The sequence below is a fragment of the Poecilia reticulata genome, chromosome 12, assembly GCF_904066995.2.
Source record: "Poecilia reticulata chromosome 12, P_reticulata-male-v2, whole genome shotgun sequence".
Classification (NCBI taxonomy): domain Eukaryota; kingdom Metazoa; phylum Chordata; class Actinopteri; order Cyprinodontiformes; family Poeciliidae; genus Poecilia; species Poecilia reticulata.
This window is the reverse complement of record NC_088841.1, coordinates 5,179,919-5,204,254: the sequence shown is the minus strand read 5'-3', so window position 1 is coordinate 5,204,254 and position 24,336 is coordinate 5,179,919. Positions and strand designations below refer to the sequence as shown.

The following is a 24,336-nucleotide window of genomic DNA, read 5'->3' as shown; positions in this document are numbered from 1 at the left end:
TATTAAACTTAGAAGTGGATAAAAGCATTTAAAAAAAGAAAGAAAAAAAAGACAGTCCAGCTAAGAGGACTCAAGCTTTTAGTTTAAAAACACCCCAAAACCCTACAATTAAGAGAAACTGAACCCATAGTTTAGATTTTAATGCAGAGTATTGCATTTTGTTTTTTGCAACTGTGATCCAGGAGGGACCTTTTGCTCTGTGAGAGCTCAGATTAGTGTTTAATCCCTCTGCAATTTCTGTTCCAAATCCAAAGAGCGGAGCCTCCGGACATCAAAGAAGCAGAGAGAAACCTCCACCACTGGTCCATCACACAGGCAGCCGTCTGGCCTCTCAACCAGCTGCCTGCTCCAGGAGAGATTTGAGCATCAGTGGTGAATATGGAACCGTACATTTGCAGAAACCAACTCGGGTTCCCAAGATGCAACAGTAATGCATGTTGGGCCAAAAGTGCAGAGTCTTTGTTACTGGTGGTGTGAAACCAGCAGTTGATAATCAAGATGGCTCCAGATTCACCTTTTTATTTTTCTCTTTCTTTTCTTAAAGTGAGATTGATAAAATAGGTTCTAATATAAAATCACTTTCCTTTTGGCTTCTAGCTTTTCTTGCCATCACTTGTGCACTCTTTTTCTCTGACCCTTTCTTGCTAAATAGCTTGCAGATTAATTTATGTTTTACTTTCTTTATTTTTAATCAGTTGCAAATAATTAACAAATTCATGAACTCATTTGTTGCTTTTTCATTCACGGTAGCCTCAATGTTTCCTTTACGACCTTTGTGTTAATTTTTCCTGTTAATTTTTATACAACATGACAAATACTCTTTAAATCCAACAAAACCTTTAGAAAATGTTTGATAGAACCTGGTCTAGACTATAAGACTGATTCATATATTTACATTATTAATGTTCATTGTAGTTAATCAACGCTACAACTTTACCCAATTTAACAAAATACATTTTCCAGTTCTGGTGGGTTAAATCGATCCAATAAATCCTTTAATCTCCATGTGCAAAGTGCTGCCTTTGAGCCCCCTCAACTCCTCCACACAGCTCCTTCAGACTAGCCAGCGGCAATTAGCAAACACCTGGTAGAACTGAGCATCTGCTAATGCTATGTTTTCACTGCAACACTGGTAAAAAAGGGTTAGCCATGCGGTGATGACTTCCTGAAGGCAAAGTTTCAGAAAGAGCAGGAGTTTCTTAAAGAGACAGAGGCCCAATTTCAAGGCGCTAAATTACAAAGTCATATATCTTTTAAGATAGATGCCTCCATTTGTATAACTGGAGATACCATAGTTACTTTATTGTGCTATAAAATGACACTATGTGTCTGAAAATTCATTAAACATATGATGTATGTAATTTTTCCTCAATGAACACTACAGACCATTGGACCTTTAAGAAAATTTGCCTAATTCAGGCGTGTTACCCTGCAATTATTCATCACAGTTGATAGGGACGAGTTAATTGAAACTGCTTTGCATGATATGGGGTGTTTAGCTTTAAAGCATTTCATTACATTTAACAAGCTTATCCTGTCTCTTGTTAAGACCTTAATGGCCGAGCTAAACGGTAGGTAGGTTATAGCCACAGCATCAAATTATAGTCTGGCATATTAAAAAGTCTACAAATGAAAAGGTCAAACTAAAAACAAAAACAAAAAAACAAAACAAAACAGATTTTCATGTTTTAAGAGAGGTTTTATTATCAGTGCTATTTACATAGAAATAATACAGCCTTGCCCCTCCCAGCCCCCCCACAAACTCCCCCCATGCCCCTTTTTAAACCAGCACACACTCACACAATCACCCAGCACATGTACTCTCACACACACACGCGCACACACACACACACACACACACACACACACACACACACACACACACACACACACACACACACACACACACATTTGTATCCAAGAATTTCTGGAGATAAGACACATTCTTTCTAGATCTTATACAATGTCCAAAAAAAAAAACACAAAATGATCTGAAAACAACAGTACAGCGAACTCAGAGGTGGCACCGAAGGAGGAAGGACTGAGCTGAAATTGGCAATTGAGTTAAATTTTCTTTAAAAGGAAAAAAAAACAGGAGCCCTGATGAGACTTGGTCGTGAACTATTACCAAAGAGGAAAGGGTAAAAAATATATCTATTAAAGGCTGTTGTCCTCTGGTGCACAAGTCGAACCGAGACCCCGTGCGCTTTGAAAAGGCGACCACTAGATGGCAACGCGCGCCTCGGAGGAGGCAGCCGAAATGTCACAGATGTTGTCTGCCCCCTCTTTTGTTTTCCGCCTTTAGAGGAAGGAGACCTCAGCTGCTGAAGGACATTCTCCATTATGGGTTCAATGTTCTTTTGAAAATCATTTCCATTAAAACATGTTTTTTTAAAAGGGACAGTAACAAAAGGAAGGTCAGGTGAAGCAGTGAGCGGAGCAGAACTATCAGGGCCGCCTCGATGGGTGTGATGTGCGTGCGTGTGTGTGTGTGTGTGTGGTAGGGTACAAGTGTCTGTATAATTGTGTTCGTGTTTTGAATAATAGTGCAGACATCCTTCTTTCAAGTTATGATCAAGAACACTTTTTGTGCATTAAGGGACTCCAAGCCAGGATATGTGAGGGAAAGTCAGTGCGTGTCTGTCATGCGGCAGCTGTTGATTTGATGTTTTGTCTTACACAAGCAAAAAAAAAAACATGTTTAAAATGAGATTAAACATACACCGCCTCGACTGCGACAGATGCATTTGACTATGAGCGTTGAGGTTCAAAATTGTCGTTAAGTGGCAAAATAGACATAAAGCGAGAATCAAAATTGCTTTGGAGCAACATTTTTTTCTTTAAACGTGGTGTGAAATTAAGAAAACTAGACATGTCCCCCCTTAGGTGTTTCTCACTAATGTGTTCCTAGAGCATTAGAAGATAAGGGGAAGGCGAGAAGCATTTCTGCTGGATGGAATCTCTTGTTCAGTCCCATACCCAACAACGGATATATGCTTTGGAGCGTCTACCGTGCAGCAAAAATATCGTTTTTCGTGCTTCGCGTTACGTTCTTTCCATCAGTTTTTTCAGTTGTAGAGATGAGTCTCTGATTTTAAAAGGTTCTCTGTGGAAATTTCAGCTGTACTTTCCCCTTCTGACAACATTGTTGATACGTCTCCTGAATTAGCCGGGCAGACATTCAGCCCACGGTTGGTCCCTGGTTTTTATTGTTACTTTGTCCTTTCACCAGGCGCCTGTTTCGCCCATCTCCTGGCCCTGGTGGGACATGGGAGCGCTGTAGCTGGAGTTACTGGCCAAGGAGAAAGGGGGACTGGGTCCGCCCCCATATGCGTCCCCGGGGACCGGCTGAAGGGAGCTCGGTAAGCCTGGTTCGGGACTGGGGGTTTCCGCGTGAGAGATCATGTCCGTGTACCTTTGGTCGTCTGATGGGTGGTGTCCGGACCCTTCTATGGCTCCGGGCCCAGAGCCCAGGATGTAGGGGGACTCGGCTGGAGACTGGGCCTGAGAGGACGGAGGGCCATGGGGAAAGAAGTCGTAGTTACTCCCTGGTCCGTAGTAGTCGCCTTGGTATTCTGTGAAGAGAAACACGGGAGTTCATTTTTCCTGAGACTTTAAACACATAAAACATTCACAGCTCGCCCTAAGCAGTACGTGCAGCTTTACACACAGCTCCACCCCTACCTAAGTGGGGAAATTGATCATGTCCAATTTCCAACCAACCGGTCTCCAACAGCCTCATTTGAGTGTATAAACAACTCCACACCTCTCCACCTCAGTTCTCTCGCCTCCTCCACAGTGCATTCATCTCCCCCTCTCATTCAGCTCGCAGCCATGCGTGCGCCTCGATGGATTCTCCCGCTGAAAACTTCTGGGTCTAGATTAGAAATTCCAAAATGAGATTCCAGTCTCCCCGGCAGATCTGCCAGGTCCCGTCGACTGCATCTCTCTGTCACGTCTGATAGAGCTTTAGGCACCGTCCCTCGGCTCTGCTTCGCTAAGCCATGCTTATTTCCAAAACCGCACTCTATTTTCAGCTCTCAGCTGAGCTACGAGCTGCTTCGTTTTATCGGTTCATCTAGGCGTTATTTTTAATTACCCCGCCTGCGTCTTCCGTCACTTTTGTCTAACCATCCGTTCATCAACTAGTTTGTCCGTATGTTTGCACTTAGTTTTCAATCTGGTAGGACAATGTTAGTTTGGGTTTGTTGAAGTAAAATTATTATTAGACATATCTCTCTTACTTTACCTTCAGTCAATAAATTCTCAGAGTGATTGAAGACTAACAGCTCGTCAGATGGGAACCCTATTGCTGACTTTAGTTGTTTAAAGCCACTGAAGCTAATTATTTTTAACAAATTTTTTGCAGATATTACCCATTCACTCTTTCAAAACACACTTTCACCAGGCAAACTACACTGACAACAGCCTGGTAAAAACCAGTCCCTTATTCTACACTTCGTACCATGGGGTTTGGACTCTATTGAAAAACGATTACTTCCTGGAGGCGTGGACTCTGTTAAAGTTTTAAATTTTACCCAGTCACCATCACTAGACGTCTGTAATGTAGCCTGCGCTATAAACAACCATCCTCTATAACAAAGTGCCGAGTGGAACAAGATGGCTGTTAACGTTAAGTCAATATTTAGAAGTTTGGCCAAAATGGACTGAATTCGTTTACTTACTCCGCTCTCATTGCTAAAAAATGGCAGACTACAATTCTAAAACCGCGCAGAAAATTAACATAGGGCTTTTAGGTCATTGTTTAAAACTCCTCCTGCTGCTCACTGACTGAATTCTACAGGAGAAATAGAGCTGAGTGGAAAAAAAGCCCAGATGCAGTGCTGAAGGGAAATAACAAATTGAGTTGCATAGGAAGGCAATGGCCAACGTCAGTCTACGTTGACAGAGTTTGTCAACTTTGTCAGCTTGCTGATCATTAGTCCATTTGGTCTCGTTTCTAAATTACAGAAAGAACTGAAAAAACTTCAGAATGAAACATCTTGTAAATGACAGCTACTTTGCAAATTTAAAAAGTTTACAGCACGACTGGGGAAGTCAGAGAGGACAGACGAGTCGCACCGATGCAGTCGACAGCCTCAAAAAAAAATTCAAGTTGCAACACGGACATTATTCGGCTCGGAAAGAAGCAGTCTGTTGTGAAAAGTGTTATGAGAAATGTTTGAGATCCATTGAAAGATCTTTTTCTAACTAGAAATTACATGAGCTACTGGGATACATAGACAACAACGCTCTTTGACGTGCACAATGTTACTGCAGAAAGAAGACTGAAAACAGGCAGTTTAGTGTTTCAGCTAGATATTAAAAAATGAAGTAAGCAGAGAGTTAAGCTGTTAACCAGAAAACACTTATCTACAACATTGTTGTTCCGGGTTGCAAAAGAGCGAGAAAGAGCAAGACATAAAGTTAATATCACTAAGGCCGAACAGAGTTATGAAGCTTCTGCTAATCCTAAAGGCTAGCAACAAGATTCTTTAGTAATCACACATAAGAGACTGAAACTTTTATAATGTTAGCCATGCAAACCTCGTCACTTGCTAGTATTGTAGCAACTAGCTGCGATATTGGAGTCAGAGTAGATTCTCATCCCAAACATAAAAACCAAAGTGTTTTAAACAGAAGGCAACTGGACTTCCTGTCCTCATGAAGCTAACATAGGGCTTTTAGGAAAGTTAAAATGACAACTAATGCTTTTTGTTTGTTTGTTTTAACCCCTTTGCACCCCTAACATGCGTCAAATGAGGCAATGAGGACAATGGGGGTAAAACTGATACTAAAACCTTGTTTTAAATCAACTGGTCTCTCACAGAACGGCATGCTTTTCCCATGGATACTAAGAAAAAAACAGTATTTGATTTCAGATATCCTTTCTAAAACAACTAAAGAAAACCTGAAATCAGATTAAATTGGTATCAGCAGATAAATTATTTTTTCCTGTTGAATGTAAATATTGATACTTGCAAAACGGTGCTGCTATCTTGCCAGGTCGCTCTTGAAAAAGAGATTGTAGATCTCAACAAGATTTTGTCTGGTTATTATTATTATTAAAGTTTCAGAGGAATCCAGATCAGAAATTCTCCACAAAATTTTGGTAAGTGCAACACTAGTTAAAGTTTACTAATAGAGCTTCTGTTCCACAGATATAAAGATTTTAAGTTTAAATTTATTTTAAATGGAGAAACTGTTGCCATACAACATTAAGTATTTTGTCACTTCTATACAAATCTACTGGTATAAAGTATTTCCAAAATAGGTAAGAAAACTCTTTTCGATACCTTCAAAAAATCCAAACATTCTCTTTACCTCCAAATATTCTTATCGTCTTGATCGTGAAACACCCCAATATAATAAATGAGCATCTCAACAGAAGTTACCACCATTATGCAGGGAAAATGTATGTGAATCACATTCATGTTATGGTCCGTTTTATCCACATTCACATACTGTCATTTGAAAGAAGCCAGTCGGATCTGCGAACACGGAGCTCAACATTGAGCAGCTTTAGTTTCTGTCAGCTTTGAGGATTCGGACTCGGCGCAAAGTTGATCATCTATCAAATTATGAAGGTAAACAACGCCTCCTGCCGCATCTTTCCGTGTGGCGCCTCCGTCAGCTTTGATTAATGGCTTCTCTTCCCGGTCCTGTTAAAATTTGTCAGCATTCAAGCTCCGTCTCTTTACCTGCCACCAGGAAAAGTGACACCTCGCTACCAGGATCCAGTCGTTTGTGAGTGGATTGCCCTCTCTGGATTAGCATGTTTTGTGTCTAACCCGTGACACTGATTGGCGTGTTTATACCTCTGAGAGGTCTTAGCTTTTGTTTTGACTTGGATGCTCAGGTTTGATGACACGAGGCTTTATTATCGCTCGTCCCTCTACGAATACAGTTATTAATAACACGCATTTCTCAATCGGCTGACTTTATAATTAAAGGTCTCATTAACTGGTTTATGGTAAGTTGGGAGATGAAGAGGAGCAGTTGATCTGTTTCTCAAAAGGCATTATGAATTTTAATGTTTTGTTAAAGTGGAGATAAAAATTCGATTTTGCTCCGTTCGCTGTGTGACGCAGGCTTTAAACCGAAGCTACTAGAGACACAAAGCATTGCAAGTAAATTGTGTCACTCAAGCAACAGTCTTCAGTCAGAGGCTTCTTCAGATTCGTTGGAAGACTGACTGCTACTGGAGATCCTTTCTGCCAACAGCATCACCAGCATCTGATTACTTTAAATTTCATGAAATTTAAATTCATGACCGATGACACCTCCGCATTAAATTATTGTTATATTTCTCATGAGGACTGGACAGAACCAGATATGTTTTTAGTGCAACTTGAAAGAAAACAGAAATATTCAAATGATTCTTGTACAATCAATCCCTCACTGTAAGTCAAAATGATCTATTTAGAATTATTTATAAATCAATACAAAAGAAGTTGCTTTTTTTTAGTTCATGTCATAATAACAAATAAACTGAAAACAAGATGCTTCTATAGGATGGCATCGAAGAATGGAATTTATTCACGTTCAAATTTTACCTAGAAGTTTCAAATTAGCAAGAAATTAATACAAAAAAATAGAAATATCCCTTGAAGTTGAATAATTACTAAATAAAAATTAGATTTCACACCTCAACCTTCAAATCCAAATAAAATATATCACTCCCAGATAAAATTCTGACTTTAAACATCGTGAGTCTTTTCATCTGCTTAAGTTTTTCTTCCTGCGACAGACTGGCGACTTGTCCAGGGTGACCCCGCCTCTCGCCCGGTACTCTAGCTGGAGATAGGCACCTGCAACCCTCCTGACCCCACTGAGAGACAAGGGTGTAAGAAAATGGATGGATGAAGTTTTTCTTCCTTCCCTCAATAGAATCAGTGCCAATTCTGCTACAAAATGACACAATGCGACCATGAGCTAACGTTTGTATTTTTGCTGCTCTTTACTTGTAAAGGTCCAAGAAAAATTTGGCACAACCAGAAATATGCAGCTTTCATCCTATCTGGTCTCGTTAGCTGATGTCAAGAGATTTCACTTGACTCTAACAGTAAGCAGTTTTAAAATGCTAGCCAAACTTTTTAATTAATTAGTGTAAATATTCCACACTGACAAGAAGCACGGATAAATCTAGACTAAAAAACAAAAGAGAAAAAACTGTTTCCTGTTGTCGTCTGTCACCTTGGTGGAATAATAAGACGCACTGCAGGCCTTTTAGGATGTTTTTCTGGTCTTTTAGAACAACTCTACGTTAATTGAATTTATGTTTCGCTGAAATGTTTAATTAAATCATGAAACATAGGCTGATCTCTAAAAATCTGGGCTCATAAATCTCTCAATGCTGCCATTTGGAGAAAAAAAAAGCTAGATGGTTTTCAGATCAGATTTGTGTATTTTTCATGCGGATAACCAGGCTGAGTTCTTTTCAAACTCTCCACAAAGCGTGACCGTCAAATGTTTAAATCTACATAAAACACAAATAACAACAAAAAAAATACTTACTTTTATGTTAGCCTTTTTCCTTTGTAATTTTGAAAATTTTCAGAAAATGGTCCAACATACTTCATGGATTTGGACATGAATGGTAAAAGTTGGTGGGGTTTACAAACTTTATTTTGGTCTCCGAAGTAAAGCAATGTGACTTTGTTTATGAAAATAAAGCAATACCAAGGAGCGTTGTTTTTTTGTTTTTTTTTTTGCTGTCGTTTTTAGCAAAAACGCAAACAAAAGCTGAATCTGAACCTTCCTTTTCACATCCAAGCTAGCATCAGCACTGCAGCAGTCTGTCACTGCAGGAAGTTAGAAAAGTTGCAGTTTAAAATACTTATGTACTACGCTACAATTAATGCAAAATGTATTATTTTTTTCATCATTTTTTTAAACGTTTTATGTGGTTCAGCTGGTAGGTAGTGGAAAAACTGTCATATATTTTATTTTTGCTGATAATGTTGCAGTGATATCAGCTATTGTTAGCCAACATGACAAACGTTCCTTTGGTTAAGTTTATGAAAGCTGTCATGTTAAAAACTCATAAAGGACCTGAACATTTATTTTCTGCTCCAAACCTTTCGCTTTCTCAGCAGTGCTCACTTCTGCACACATGAACACATTCGTTAGGTCTTCTTAAGCATTGTGCAACACACAGTAGCTGATACAGGACTGACCTTTGAACCCATTTATTGCTTAATAGATTTTTTTGGTAGGAAATTGATCTAAAGAATGCCTTAGCTGTTCATAGGTGAGACCTCATAGATCTCATAGTTAAAATTGGATCAATTTGGTTCAAAAGTGAAACTTTTGTATTTTTCTTCACCGTGCTGTGGCCATCCCAACTCAGAACCAGCTGCACCATTAAAAATAGTTTGTTTGTTTTTTTGCAACATTTGAATAAGATGAGCTGAAAACCTTTCTGACTACTGACAAAGCCTCGTACTTGATGAGCTGTACATCAGCATACCTCAAAGTGCACAGCAAATTAATATGCCAAAGCCTTTTCAAGATTGTATTTTGCTGTTATGATATTAACGACTTTTTTTCTGACAATTAAATGAAAATCCATTCTTCGTGTGTCTCTGAAACATTCCGTCAGAGCCGTGCCATCTCTAGCAGTCTGGTGGCAGCGGTGCCGCCGCAGACCCGCAGCCGTTCTGGTTGGAAATTACAATTCATGCTAAGCGACTGACAGCTTTCTTTAAAGACAGCAAACTGAATTTTATCTCTAGTAATATCGTGATAGCATCTTGTCAGAGCAAAATATCATGATATTTATAACGATACTTTAAGTGTGATATGTCTGACCAATTTTGAATTGTTTTGTTAAAACTACACTCAGAATTTAGATAAAGTTATAGGTGGCTACAAAACACTAGTAGCATATTACATGATAAACAAAAACAACAGAAGAACCAAACCAAATTCTCTGACTTGTTTTCTGAAGAAACTCAGTGTAAAGAATTATAATTTGAGAGCAAACCAAAGCCAAATCTTTTTAACGTCAAGTTGAGAAACTACAATGCAAAAATGACAAAAGTTCAACAGGGAATCTGAGTCTAAAGTATCGACTTCGTCACACTAGAAGTGAGCCGATACCAATACACACTTAGTTTCGATATTATCAATATTTTGGACTGATCCACCAACCTCTAACTCTTAAAATGGTGGCTCTGAATTTGAATCTTTTTTTTTTTTTACTACTTGAAGATCATTTCAGAACCTCTTGCTCCATGAGTTTTAGAATCATTAACCCAAAAGTAGCCCAAACCATTTAAAAAGGATTAAAGCAACACCTGTATGCTGCTGCTGCTGCTCCTTTAGATCCATTAACAATTACAAACCTCCATCTGCCTTCTGCCTCTCACCACCTTCCTGTTCTACAGTTAAAACTAAAGCCATTTGTCTCAGCACACCTTGAGCCGAGATCGATGGCAGACTTTATCCGGCGCCCCAGATGTTGCACTCGCATTTCTCTGAGTCTCACCATATGTTCCCCGCGCTGCCATTCGGGTCCAGAGCGGGGAGAAAGTAGGAACTAACAGGCAGATATCCGCCACCTGATTCAATTTCAGCGTGTTTGCCTTCGCACGCGCCCAATAAGACGTGACGTCGCTCTCCCGCACATGCTAATTATCTGGTGTGCCCAACAGGCCTGCGCGCTAGTTTGGGTATAGAGCACGTCGTGTGTGATGTGTTGAGGGAGTGTTGGAAACCGCGGCCTATAATTACACTCACACATGCGGCAGCATCAAGCCACACGCACGCACACACGCGCACATACACACACACTCGCACATACACACACAAGTATCCTGAAGAAGAGAGGCGTCGGCTCAGATAAAGGGAATCGGCCGGCCTGTGCCGCCGCACAAAGGGTGTGAAAAGCGCGCTCAGAGGCAAGAGAGAGATGAGAGAAAGAGAGAGGATGGACAGACAGAGAGAGAGAGGCATAGAGGTTTTGTCCTCTGTTTCACCCCCTCCTCCCGGCTCGGTTCCTCGCAGCCTTGACGGCTCCACTTTATTGTGTCTCAATGCAAGGCCCCTCAGGTAGGTGTTGCAGATGTATGGAGACCACAGCAGAGCTCCGACTGTCATCAAACATATAGCTCATAAACATGACAGGTGCATCTGCTTTATTTCTCTGTTTAATTCGGTGCCCTAGTTGTTGGTCGGTTTTGTGTTCGGATATTCCTGTCTGTCTGTCAAGGGCTGAATTTCTTTTGGGAAAGATTTATTTGCTAATGCTAATCCAGCGGGTGGGTGACTCAATCTGAGCAGTAGTGGTGTCTTCTTCAGGTTACAAAGTTCTCCAAGTTGTTTGTTGGATGGAGTGATTTCTACTTCTTAAAAAAAAAAAAAAAAAACTAGCAAAAATTTATTTATTATTATGGGAACAAACCGGAAATCTAAAATATCTAAGGTTCACCTGTAACGGTGATTTTAAGTATTGTTTGGTAAAGTATAATATTAACAAAATCAACTGGATTTTTATGTATATGCCAGTCCTCAGTAAACTGCACATTGCTACCTGCAGACGTTTGGAGGTCACACCCTGACGGTTTCTAGAACCCTGGACTATTGATGCCACATTTTCAATCTATGGATTTGATAGCTTTAACACGTTTGATGATAATTGTAGATAAATGTATATATGTATATAATATATTAATGTTTAGCTTGCCAACATCATATGGCTTTCATGTTTTTATGCGATAGTGTGTTCAATTATCAATAGATTTCCAGATAACTCCTAAACTTTCTACAGAAAGTGTCACATTTCAAAATTTTGCGATTTGAAAATGACCAAACAGAGATGGTTCATCGCCATAAGAGTTTACACAATACATTTTCTTTCTCCAACTATGTTTGCCTGCATGATTACTAGGAAGCTCAGCATGAGATTACAGTTTGATAACCATGAGTAAACTAGTGGGGGAAGGGCAGCGCTGCATGACGCTATGATTCAAAAAGCCGGAGAAACACCAGTCGCTTCATCACTGGCTTCGCCTTAAACAAACTTTAAACTTTAGGAATGATCTCAGTTTTGAAAGTAAAACTTTTAACCCTTAACAGTCACCCTCAAAATGCTGAAATGCAAGTCAGAGGAGCCCAAAGTCGGTCCTGGAGGGTCGGCATCCTGGACATTTTAGTTCTCTCCCTGATTTAACACACCTGGATCAGATTATGGGTCATTAGAGGCCGAAGAGGAACATTGACCTGCTTAGAAGGTTGTTACTACCACCAGGAAGAGAACTAAAACATGCAGGATGCCGGCCCTCAAGGGCCCACTTTGGGCACCACTGATGTAAGTCAATCGGTTTATGAGGATGCCGGCGTCTTCATGATAGTTAAGGAGTTTCTGATGTACCTTGATAATGGTAACTAGTCCATGACTTACTGTGCTGTAGGCATAAGTAATCTAATACAGAAAAACGGTAGATGCACTTTGAGAGCATCTACATACACATTTTATGTTGACAATGTAAGGTTTATTCATACAGCAGATTTTTTTTAAGTAGTTAAACATACAATGAGAGCCAATAGAATCAATTTAAAAGTTACAAGTAATTAAAGTAAAAAAGATCTGTTCGAAGCAATGATTTGAAATCTCTATGTTTTGAGTTGTGAGCTCCTGAATCGATAGAACAAGGATGAGCAACATGGACTGAGAGCTTTATCGCGATATTTCGCAATGCTATTGTGATAACAATAAAAATGTGATGAAAACTATTTATTACTGTATGGCACAACGTCACAGCTCCACAAAAATACTGTTGTCCAAAAAAAAAATTCCCATTTGAAACAGACTTTTACACGACACTACCAACTTAAAGAAATGTAATTGTTCAAATTTGCTCATATTTATTGATGCAACAGCAGAGAAACATTAAAATAACATTTACAATAGTCACTTTTTTTAAATCATTAATTGAACTTATTGTGACAACTATAAATCAAAATCCTCACGATAAATGATAACGATACAATAAATGTCGGTTGTTCGGTAGTCCAACATTGGACTACCGAAGAGAAACGGCTAGTAGACCCGAGTTCTCTCACTGTCGAGTGGATGTAGCAGAGATCATTTAAATAGGGTTGGAGCAAAACTATTAAAGCTTTAAATCAAGTGCTAAAATTTTAAATTCAACTTGGGATGGGACGTGAAGCCAGCGAAGAGAAGCCAAGACCGGCGTGACGCGTTCACTTAGTGCAGGTAAAATCTGATCAGCACCATCACAGTGGTCCAGTTGTGATGTGATAAAGCATCAATAACTCTTCCCAGCTCTTTAGCAGGTAAATGGGGCTCAACCTTGCAACAACTCGCAGATGGAGGAAATTTCATCACATTCTTAAGACCTGGCCTGTCATTTGTCTAATCTGACAAGAACAGCACACAGAGCATGATTCCTTTGAGATAACAGGGTCTGCATGTGAACACTGCTGATATGCTGAGTAAATATTTATTCACAACTTTTATCTCGACATGAAGCGATTCCAGAAGCGGCCTGACTAGTGTCTGCGTAGAATTTTTTTCTTTGTTTCTCTCTGTTTTTTGGGAGACCTGTATTCTGGATTTTTATTTTTTTTTCTGAAATGAAAAGCTACCTTCCCGTTTACCTTTGGTTCTAATGGACGTTGTGTCATTTAGTTGCTCCACGGCATTTGTTCGCATTTCACACATTCTTGTCTTTTGTCGATTTCCAAAAATCAACTCTGACGTAAAAGAGGAGAAAAGAGACGATTCGAATCATATTGTACCAAATCATCCAAAGAATCAAGATTATCTACAAAATAACATTTTTATTTGATGCAACCCATAAATAGTGAAAAGTACTTTTTAAGTTATAATGTCTGGGTCAACGATTTAGCAAAACGTCACAATGTACGTGTTTTTCAGCTATCCATACTATTCAAATAACCCAGATCCATTTTAAACGGAGCTGTTGCCATGGATTTTCCAAACAGACCACTTATTGCTCCTAGTTATTTATGTATTTCATTTATTTTCTTTGTCTTTTCAAACATAAGAATTGGATATTTCAGCCACAGCTTTGTAATTTGGATAAAAACCTGTCTAAATCCCCACGCATCCTGCATCGGTTAACTTCGTTGCTGATGACATGTTCATATTTAGAGCAGAAAGTTAGTAACTTTGGAGAGCAAAGCTTTGGCATATGTAGTTTATTGCTGCTTTTTATCAAAGAAAAGTGGTATTTTTATACGTAATGATGGTCACAGGTGCATATTTTTAGGCATTTATCCCAAATAAAAGGACTTTTTAAAATATTTTTTTGATCAAATTTGTGGTTTTAGTAATTAGCCAAAATACTAGGTTTCTGACTTTGATTTGGTAGCTGCGTATGTGATTCAAACTGAATAGCTGGTATTCAATTATAAGCACTAAGATAAATTAACAAAAGTCTCTTTTTACTAAAAATACCAACAAAATGACTGGTGTGTGCCTGAGTCAAATTAAGGTCTTGGCTGTTTTTCTGAACACAAAAACAAGTAGCTAATGGAAACTAGTCTGATATCCAAAAACACTTTCATTGGACTGCGTCCACATTACCAGCACAACAAACCATTTATATCATGTCTTCCTGTCATTCTACCCGCACTGATAATGTCAAGTTCTTGATACAGATGTTCAACCTGGATATGGATCGTGTTTGCTGAGGCCGGATAAAAAGTGTGTGAAAATGAGTGAGAGTTTTCCCGCCCTACCTCCGTAGTAACCGTAGGGCCCAGGTCCTAAATGTCTGGGTCCTCCAGCCTGCCTCCTAGAGGCCTCATCCTCCTGGGGCCCTGAAGAAGGCGTGGCGTCGGGCCCCCAGGGCGCTCAGCTGCTTCATTCGCCGCTCTTTGGATCTCTGTTCTGGAACCAAACCTTAAAACGGCAACAACAGCAAAAAAAGAAAGAAAAATAAAACGATGGCAGAGATGATCAGTGGCCGTTTTTCCTGCAGTTTTTTAGCTTTTCATCTGGATTCTGTTTCTGAAACTCTCACGCACTTCTAAGATCCACCTGATCGCATGTTTAGCAGAAAAAGTAGAAGATGGACAACTTTTTTTCCCTTCTTTCTTTGTGGTATGGCTCCATTTCGTTTTTTGAGCTCTCTTTTGCAGAGTTTGCACTGAAAGCCGTCATTCCCATCAGCCTTGACTTTCACTCAAGTTTCTGCCTTCCTTGAAAAGCCTCGTATTCAAAACGGCGAAGGAGTGTTTTTGAAAAATCTAGGAGGGATTCACTTCTGACCTGTTTGGATCCTGTTTTAAGACACCTCTGCCCCCATTTGCACGAGTGTTTGTGCTTTCTTTTGTGATGCTTAAGTTCTTTGATCTATCAATTAATACGGTTCAAGAAACTCTTTTTTTTTTTCTTTTAACCACACTCAAGATTAAAAGTAAAGACAGCAGTAGGCTGTGAAATGAAACTTTAGTTTAATTACAATAAAAGATTTACAGTATCAGGACTTTACTGTTAAAAGCTGGAATCTTTTTCTCATGTTTTGTCGGTGCTGGAGCGCACAACCAGGCTTGACACGAAATTTTTCTGGACGATAAATTTTCCCATTAGTTATTGCGATAAACGATAATATTGCTCTTTTGAGACCATTTTTTGAGTAATAGTAACGGTGTAAATGCCAGAAAACATTGTCAAAGATCACTAATTTTTAAGTTCCTCTGAACATTTATCACTGGAACTGGAAGACATTTTAAATATACTAATAAATAAACAAACAACAGAAACAACATATAAAATGAAATATGAAATCTATGTAAACAAAATTTTCCTTCATAAAAAGGGCAAGTTGAGACCAAAGCACCAGACTGAAGATGTTTGTCATTCAGTTTTTAGCAAAAAGAAAGAAAAAAATTCATGCAAATTTAAATTATTGAGCTTATAATTTATCATGCGATTTATTGATTTATCGCCTAAGCACAACAAATTCAAACCAGACATAGAAATTGCAAACAAAACAAAAAAAAGCCAGCAAATGAAACACCCTTTGTTGCATTTTACAGTTTATAAAGAAGTTTTTCTCTTTGTTACACTACTTTAAGATGAATCACAAAGCGACAGAAACGGTGCGCGTCCCCAACGGCCCCCGCGCCGGAAGTTCAAATAAACGGAAGAGAATATGCTTAAATAAACTTTCTTTGAAAACTAACAAAGGAGGATTTTTTTTTTTTATTTGCAAAGCCTCCCGCGCCATATGGAGGAATGCTCTTTGCATTACAAGCACATAACAGGTCGCGTTTGCGCCGTTTGCATCGCATGCCGCATAATGATGCATGTTCGCACCATGCTAGGCTACACCAGAGGCAGAATCCCACTGTGCTACAGATTAACAAAACAACACACACACACGCGCGCGCGCACCCACACACTTAAAGAAACAGCCAAAAACCACTTAGGCTGTGCTCTCCGTGCTCCAGCGGCAAAGGCAACACCTGCTTATTGAGAACAATCGTCTAACTGTAGGGTACATTTTTATGGAAATGCTCTCGCTTCCCTTGAGAGAGCCTTGCTTAGGGATTACATCCACATGCTGGAGAAGCAGCGTGGCTCACAGGGCTCCCCGCGTCGAGAGCTGCGGTATTTAACACACACCGAACGAGGAGGAAGATGACGAAACGCAGCCTCCATTTTGGCTCTGAGCAATCTCACACACACACACACACACACACACACATATATATATATATAAAGGGGTGTGGGGTGAAGGGAGGGATGGTGCGACGGACTCACTGACTGACTGACTTATTGACTGGCTTTGGTGATTGACTGTATGATTGAGCTCACACACACACACATACACATAGAGAAAATTGCCTGCAGTGTATGATCTAGACGAGGCCGTGGAGATGCGGAGGAAACAGGCTGGAAGTGAGTAAGAGCGGCGCGGAGAGGTGGGAAAAGGGGAGGGCGGTATGTAAATCTGTGAAATCAGCGATAATTACAGTGAGTGCACAAAAAGCCACATCACAGTTGGCAGAGATGGTGCTAATCATCCTGACACAGTCTGCACCCAGACACTCCGCGCGTACGTGTGTGTGTGTGTGTGTGTGTGTGTGTGTGTGTGTGTGTGTGTGTGTGTGTGTGTGTGTGTGTGTGTGTGTGTGTGTGTGTGTGTGTGAGTCATGGAGGATAAAAGAAAGCAGGAAGCAGTGTGTGTGTGTGTGTGCGTGTGTGTGTGCTCCGTTGCACAACATGTTTGTGTCTGGGGTTCCTCTTAGCATTGGCAGGCAGTGAGGCTAACCTTTCTCTCATTTCATGGCTGTGAAACATGTATTATTTCCAAATAAACTGGCGCCTCCAGTGTAAACATGGTCTTTATCATTCCCAAAGCAGCCCAAAAAAAAGAAAAAAAAAAGGATTATTTTATTTTTCAAGATTAAATTAACCTTTTGTTTCAAGGATAAACTTTAAAACTGAACTTTGTTTTTGTTTTGTTTTTCGGTACTATTTCAAATGTATTTATGACATTTAAAGAAATTCTAAACTGTAGAAAAATTTTTAAACAAAATGTTTAGAAATGAGTTTCATAAAAATATCACTCTGAAAAGCTACAATAACAGTTGATTATAATAGAATTAAAAACTATGATGTCTTTGAACTGTTTTAGGAACTCATTTAAGCTAGATAATCAAAATTGCACTGATGTTTTGAATAATTTTTTAATTAAATGTTTTTGCACTCTTTTTTTTCCTTTACGGTTGTGAGTTGTTTTTGTTTCTATTACAAATACTTATTGTAATAAATCATGGTTCATATATGTTGTTATGCATGTTAACTGTATTTTTTTTTATCTCTTCCATTAACCTGCTATGAAACTACAGATGGAAATTAGCCTCTCAGGCAAAATCTGGCATATTTACATGATGTATTCATGTTGTTTAATATGCACTGTCCTCTTTAAAATAAAGAAATCTAAGCTAATATAACAACAATAATACAGTAAGTAACAAATCTAACAATCAGAAAATACACAACAATAAAGGTTAAATAATATGAACATTTGGCAATTAGCACTTAATATACTGACTTACAACTACTTAAATACGTGGTTTGGAAAAGTAACTTTTTGGGTAGTTTTTAAGATATTCTTCACCATAAATACTGTTTCACTGTAACATTCCAGGCGTTTGTATGGTTAAAAACATAAACAGGCTGTTACTGCAGCCATTATTATCGTTTTATCATTATTACCCAAATAGGTCCATAATGTATAGACCTAAAAGAAACATTTCACATGGCGTGCAGCCGGTAAATTTGGATCTGTAACCCCACTAATGGTCCACATCATGTTTTGACATTTCTCTTACAGATAATGAGGCTTTCAATTAAACGTCCCGCACACTTCGGGAAAATTAAAAGGTAATTTTACTGATTTATAATCCGTCATTTGTCACCAATTTGTCTTTGTCTCGGTGAGTCCGTCTCGCCTACTGTGGTTCAGCAGGGACGGTGGCGCCACCAAGGGGGAGACCAACCCCCACATCTTTGGTTTATGGCTGAGATTTTTTTTTTTTTTTTCCTGAATGAGTTTTAATGACTTGCGACAACTGTAATTTTTTAGAGTATAATTTATGATGTAATAAAAAGAAAAATTTGTAGATTCTGGTATAATTTTGAAGTTTGGGGCTGCCAACCCCGTGCCCCCCCCACCCCATCTGGTCCATTGTAAACTTTCTAGAGACGCCCCTGCATTACAAAATCAAGCTTCCATCCAAGCTTACATTGGATACATGTAAAAATTACATTAGCAACCATTTAAATGTGGTAGAACGGTGGTTGGTGCTTATCACATGAGCTTACCAATTCAGACATTCAACAATATTTGCTTTGAATAGGCCAAAAGGGCTTCTGTCTAACCGATGTGAACAGGTGGGCAAAGAATGAAACGTGGAAAAGACGTTCAACTGTCGCCGAAACGCGGTTGTGGTTGCTCAAATGGCCTCCATCTTTGTTTCTGCTCGGCAGATTCAGTTTTTAACTGATTATTCTGGACTAAATAAAAACAAGGCCGACGAAATAATCGGAGAAAAAGATGTCGATTTGATCTCCGGTGGTACAAGGTTGCTACATTTGTTTCAGCATCTCAATGCAGTCTCTAAATAAAGTAAATCATAAATATATATCCATATAATAATATTCTGAGTTTACCTGGATGACTCGCATGTTCAGCCCCGTCTCCTGCGCGAGCTGCTCCCGGATGTGCCGCGTGGGCTTCGGCGTGGCCACGAACGCCGCCTTTAACGTCTCCAGCTGCTTGGCCTTGATGGTGGTCCGGGGCCCCCGCCGCTTGGCCCCGGAGTTCTGCTCCTCGTTCTCAATATTGTTCGTTTCCTTATCTGAGGACGTGGAATTGTCCGTCTCCTTTATGTCGTCCTGTATCGGGTCCTGGAGATCCGGCGATAAACTCCTATCTGTGCACGACGAGACTGCAGGGGGACCCCAGGGGAGCCCCGGGTGGGTGAAGTGGGGGTGGGTGGAGGGGGGGTGATGCAAACAAACAAGGAGGGAAGGTCACGATCCGAAATGTCAAGGAGGGAGGCAGAGAAAGGGGAGGGGGCGGTTTAATTTTAATTAGCCCAGGTGTTGGGGGGGAGAAAGAAATCTGAATGTAAAATTTCAGATTCTGCTCATTTTTAACAAAATATTCTGTTTTTCGCTCATCTTGGTTTATGTAAAGAGAATAGAAATAAGAAGCCATTTCGTTTCTCACCAAATACACTTAACGATAAACTAACACGATAATATTCCATGTGAATAAACCGAAAATAACCGAGCAGCTTGAGCATGCAGGGTGGATGCTGTCCTTCTGTGTGTGTGGTGTGTGTGTGTGTGTGTGTGTGTGTGTGTGTGTGTGTGTGTGTGTGTGTGTGTGTGTGTGTGTGTGTGTGTGTGTGTAGGTGTGTGGTTCTTTTTTTTCTTTTTTTTTTTAAGGATGAATAGACAAGAAGAGGAGCAGCAACACGCGCCACGTTAACATCCTCATCCCCCCCTCCCCTCCCCCCGCGGACCCTGCTACACAAAACCAGAAAGCTATTGTTCTGTGGAGGTAAATATTGAAACTATTCTTCCGACAAGGTTGTGAGGAAACGCTCTCCACGGACCCCCAGCTTTATTTATTCTCTTTATTTCTCAGATCTATTTTATTTTATTTCTCTCTTCTCGCCACTCAGGCCCCCACACCCACCCCCTCCCACAAATTTTGCAGCCAATAAGCGCAGCTCAGCTGTTTTTTTTTTGTTTTTTTTGTTGTTTTTGTTTTTTGCAATGTCGCTCACCTGAGTTCAGGTTGACTTCCTTAATGGCCCCGGAGCTCAGGTAATCTTCTTTGCACACGAACTTGTTTTCGTCGATCACGTAGAGCTCCTCTCCCGTGGACAGCTGCTTGTTACACACCATGCAGGTGAAGCAGTTCAGGTGGAACACCTTGCTGCGGGCTTTACGCACCAAGTCGTTCGGCGAGATTCCCTGCAGACAGCCCGCGCATTTTGTGCCAAAGCGCCTGGACACACAAGAAAGAAAAAAAAAGATCGAATCAGACTAAAATCTTTGCTTTCTATTAAAGTCCTCTGTTTATTATTTAAAACACTGATTATGTGTTATATATATATATATATATATATATATATATATATATATATTAGTGTAAATCTAAAAATTTATTTTAAGTCCCCACTCTATGTGGCATTCAGGCTCATGCATTACATTATAAGTCATTATAACATTTTATTCAGCGGACAGAAGAGAAGATTTCCATCTGGTGTGGCTGAAGACCAAAAGGACGCTCTAATGACGGGGTTTGAGTTCATCAGATGAGCAAACACAGCCTTACTTTCACTTTTTTTAGTATCAGACATAAAATAATCTGTTTTCTCATCTATATATATGAACGCAAATTAAAGTTGAGAAGACGTCAGCGTAAAGACCCACGTGGACGTCCAAGCGTTGTTATTAAGGTTGTTGAAATTGAGAAAAATGGCTTTTCCTAAGCCGGACTGTTGATTTCTTTGTTTAAGAAGGTGATTTTTCTTTCTTTCTTCCCTTCTTTCTTCCTTCCTTTATTTCTTTCTTTCTTTTTTTTTTTGGTTAATAGGTGAATAAACGTGGTGGTTTGTGAAACGGGACGTCTAAGTTTGACTTTCAGTGTATTTATATAGGTTCAAATTGGGACCCATATGGGATAAAAAAAAGTAAAAATCTATATCCAATATATTTTTCTAGGAGAAATAAAGACAAAGACAGGCCACGCTTAAGCAGAAAATGACGTCTTGGAGGTGAAGTACTTTACTTACCGTATTAAAGATCCAATTAAAAAAATAACGTGATCAATATGAAATAAAATTCAATAGGTATTGTAATTAAAAAAAAAAAAATAATAATATATATATATATATATATATATATATATATATATATATATATATATATATATATATATATATATATATATATATATATATATATATATATATATATATATAATTTTTTTTTTTTTTTTTACTATTGCGAACTGATTCATTCTTGGCAGAACTCTGTGATATCAGTAATAATAATAATACAGGGGGGGAAAGGGAGCTAATTTTGACGGAGGCGCTCTGACAATAACCCCACGCAAAAACGTATTAGTGACAATCAACACATTGTAGCCGCGGATATATTATGGGATTAAGCAGAGTGGGGGAGCATTTTAGCGTGAAAATCTTCCTTTAATCCATATTCAGCCGCCTAAATGGTAGGACGACTCATCAGTTTGATGCACAAATATAGCGCAAATAAATCTGATCCTCTAAATATAGGAGGATGGAGAGAAAAAAATAACATTTTGTTGTCTTTTATTAATTGTAACAGAATTCTATTGAAATGTGTTGCTGCTTGAGCCTTTGGGGTGAGAGCAAGCTGCTTTTATTGTGGAGCATTGTTTTGTTTTGTTTTAGGGGGTTTTAACACCAATCTGAGCTTGTTTCCTCATTTGCAATGGGATCGCTTCACCGTGCGCCTTTCACATGCATGGCCAACTGCCCCCCCCCCCTCCCCTCCCCTCCTCCTCCCCTTCCTCACCTCTCCAAAAAAAAAAAAAGAAAAAAAAAAGGGCACAACACTACTTACACAACAAATGGACACATTAGGGTGATTACTGTTTCGCCCGGCTAATGGCTGGGCCATTTAAATCCAGCGCGCTTGATGGGGACCCGCAGTAATATGATGGCCAAGGCCGCGCGAGGGGCCAATAACAGCCCCGGCCCTCCGACTAAAACATAGAGGGGGGAGGTAAAGGGGTGGGGGGATGACGCGACTTACATGTCATTAGACAATTTGGGAAGAGTAGGACAGTCACGTTGAAAATGAAAATGATGCGACAAAAACAAGGACTTCACTTATATTATATCACTCAATTACCTGGAACACTTTTTTTGGGGGGGCGTGGGGGTTTAGGGGGGTTAGGGAGGAATTGGGAACCAGTTAATGGCCTAATGGATGTTTGGGAAGTGGCACCAGGAGCTGAGAGTGGACTTTAAAAAATTAAATAATAATAATACTAAAAAAAAACAAAGCAAAGCCGTTTCCTCATAGAAAAAATGGGAGGATACTATTTATTTAAAGCTGTTTTATCAATTGACATTATAAACTGAACCTGATGCTCTCCTTTATATTTGTTTTAGATTGAACTTCATTTAGTTGTAGGAGATTTGAGTATATATATATATATATATATATATATATATATATATATACTGATTGAATTAATGGGCCAGAGTATTTATGTATAATTTGTTAAAGGCAATTTCACTAAAATGTCTCATAAAGCTGGCTATTGTTACTGCATTGCTTTTACTGATTTGATTTTAAAGGTGAATTATTTTATATTGAACATTTTCAGTTCAAAACTGATCTGTTTTTGGTCCAATATGATTGAGAATGTAATAACCTTTTACGTTTGGGTCAGATTTTCTTTTTTTTTTTTTCCGCGTGAAATTTAACATTTTGACCCTTAACAATCTACGCAAAAAGAAAAAGGAAAAAAAAATCCTCCCAACCGAGTCCAGTCTTTCTCCGCGTTACCTGAAAAAGTCCATTTTGCAATAGAGCTTTCCGTCCCGGGAGAAACACTTCTCGGTCAGGTTGCAGTTGCATTCGCAGCACTGGACGCACTTGGCGTGCCAGGCTCTGTCCAGCACGTTGAGCAGGAACCGGTCCAGGATGGGCCGCTCGCAGCCGGCGCAGAGGACCATCATGTTGCCGGCCCGTGAGACGCCGAGTGCCGACCTCCCTGCTGCACGGACTGCGCTGCTCGGACTGGGGCAAGCCGGCTCTACGCGGAACAACGTCTTGGCTCCTGGTTGATGAGCTCTGCCGGGGTGAAAAGTGGAAGATTCTCCCCCAACCCTCAATCCACCAGAGGAAGAAGAAAAAAAAAACAGAAGAAAAGAATAAAAGAACTGTTCCGGTCCTGAGTCCTGGGTCGGGATGCTGTCACCAATCCACAATCCAAAAGAAGAAGAGAGGGAAGAGATTTCAGGGCTGCGTGATGGACAAACCAACCATATTTTCTCTCTTCTGTTTCAAACACCTAAAGCGTCATCTTTCATTTATTAGTTTAGTTTTTTTTTTATATAATTATTATTATTTTTTAAAACAATCCCCTCATCGCTCGCGCTTTGTTTTTAGTCCAGTAATTTCCTCCGGGCTCACCTCACGTTGCCACTTTCACATCACTGTGCCTGGGTTATCATGAGAGAGGTTTTTTTTTTTTTTTTTTTTCTTTCGCCAAGCGCGGAGCTGCATCCAGAGCTCAGATTGGACGAGGCCCCTGTTAATTCCCCGCATCGGACGAGCCAATCAGAGCGCAGTTGTCATGGTTACACGCTCATAGCTGTGGTTGTGTGTGTGTGTATGTGTGTGTGTGTGTGTGTGTGTGTGTGTGCGTGTGTGCGTGTGTGTGTACAGCCTCCGAGCCAGGACCCCGGAGCGCAGAAATACCTGGGCCCCGTTTGTGGTGACGCCGGTTCATGGAGACTTCACTCATGAATTCATTCACTCTGGAGATTCCTGTAAGCACACTAAGATTAATATATTTATATATATATATATATATATATATATATATATATATATATATATATATATATATATATATATATATATATATATATGATATTAGGAATTATCCAAAACAATGCTTTCTGATACATACCCTCAGCGGCCTTGTGTGACAAGAGGAGGAGGAGAGGTGGGGGGCCCTCGAGGGCCTTTCTCATGCACGCAGCTATTTACAGGGAAATGCGATGGATTAACTGGAGCTTATCAAT

At 39.7% G+C, this 24,336-nt stretch overlaps 1 pseudogene across 1 annotated transcript; it reads right to left on the bottom strand.

The window, feature by feature from the left end:
* Positions 1–1,953: 1,953 nt before the first annotated feature.
* On the bottom strand, positions 1,954–24,065 carry LOC145554241 (LIM/homeobox protein Lhx5-like; annotated as a pseudogene). Its single transcript, XR_014090271.1, has 5 exons — positions 23,090–24,065; positions 20,308–20,531; positions 19,181–19,458; positions 14,734–14,896; positions 1,954–3,575 (listed from the first exon to the last, which is right to left on the bottom strand). The product of XR_014090271.1 is annotated as an LIM/homeobox protein Lhx5-like (transcript).
* Positions 24,066–24,336: the final 271 nt, after the last annotated feature.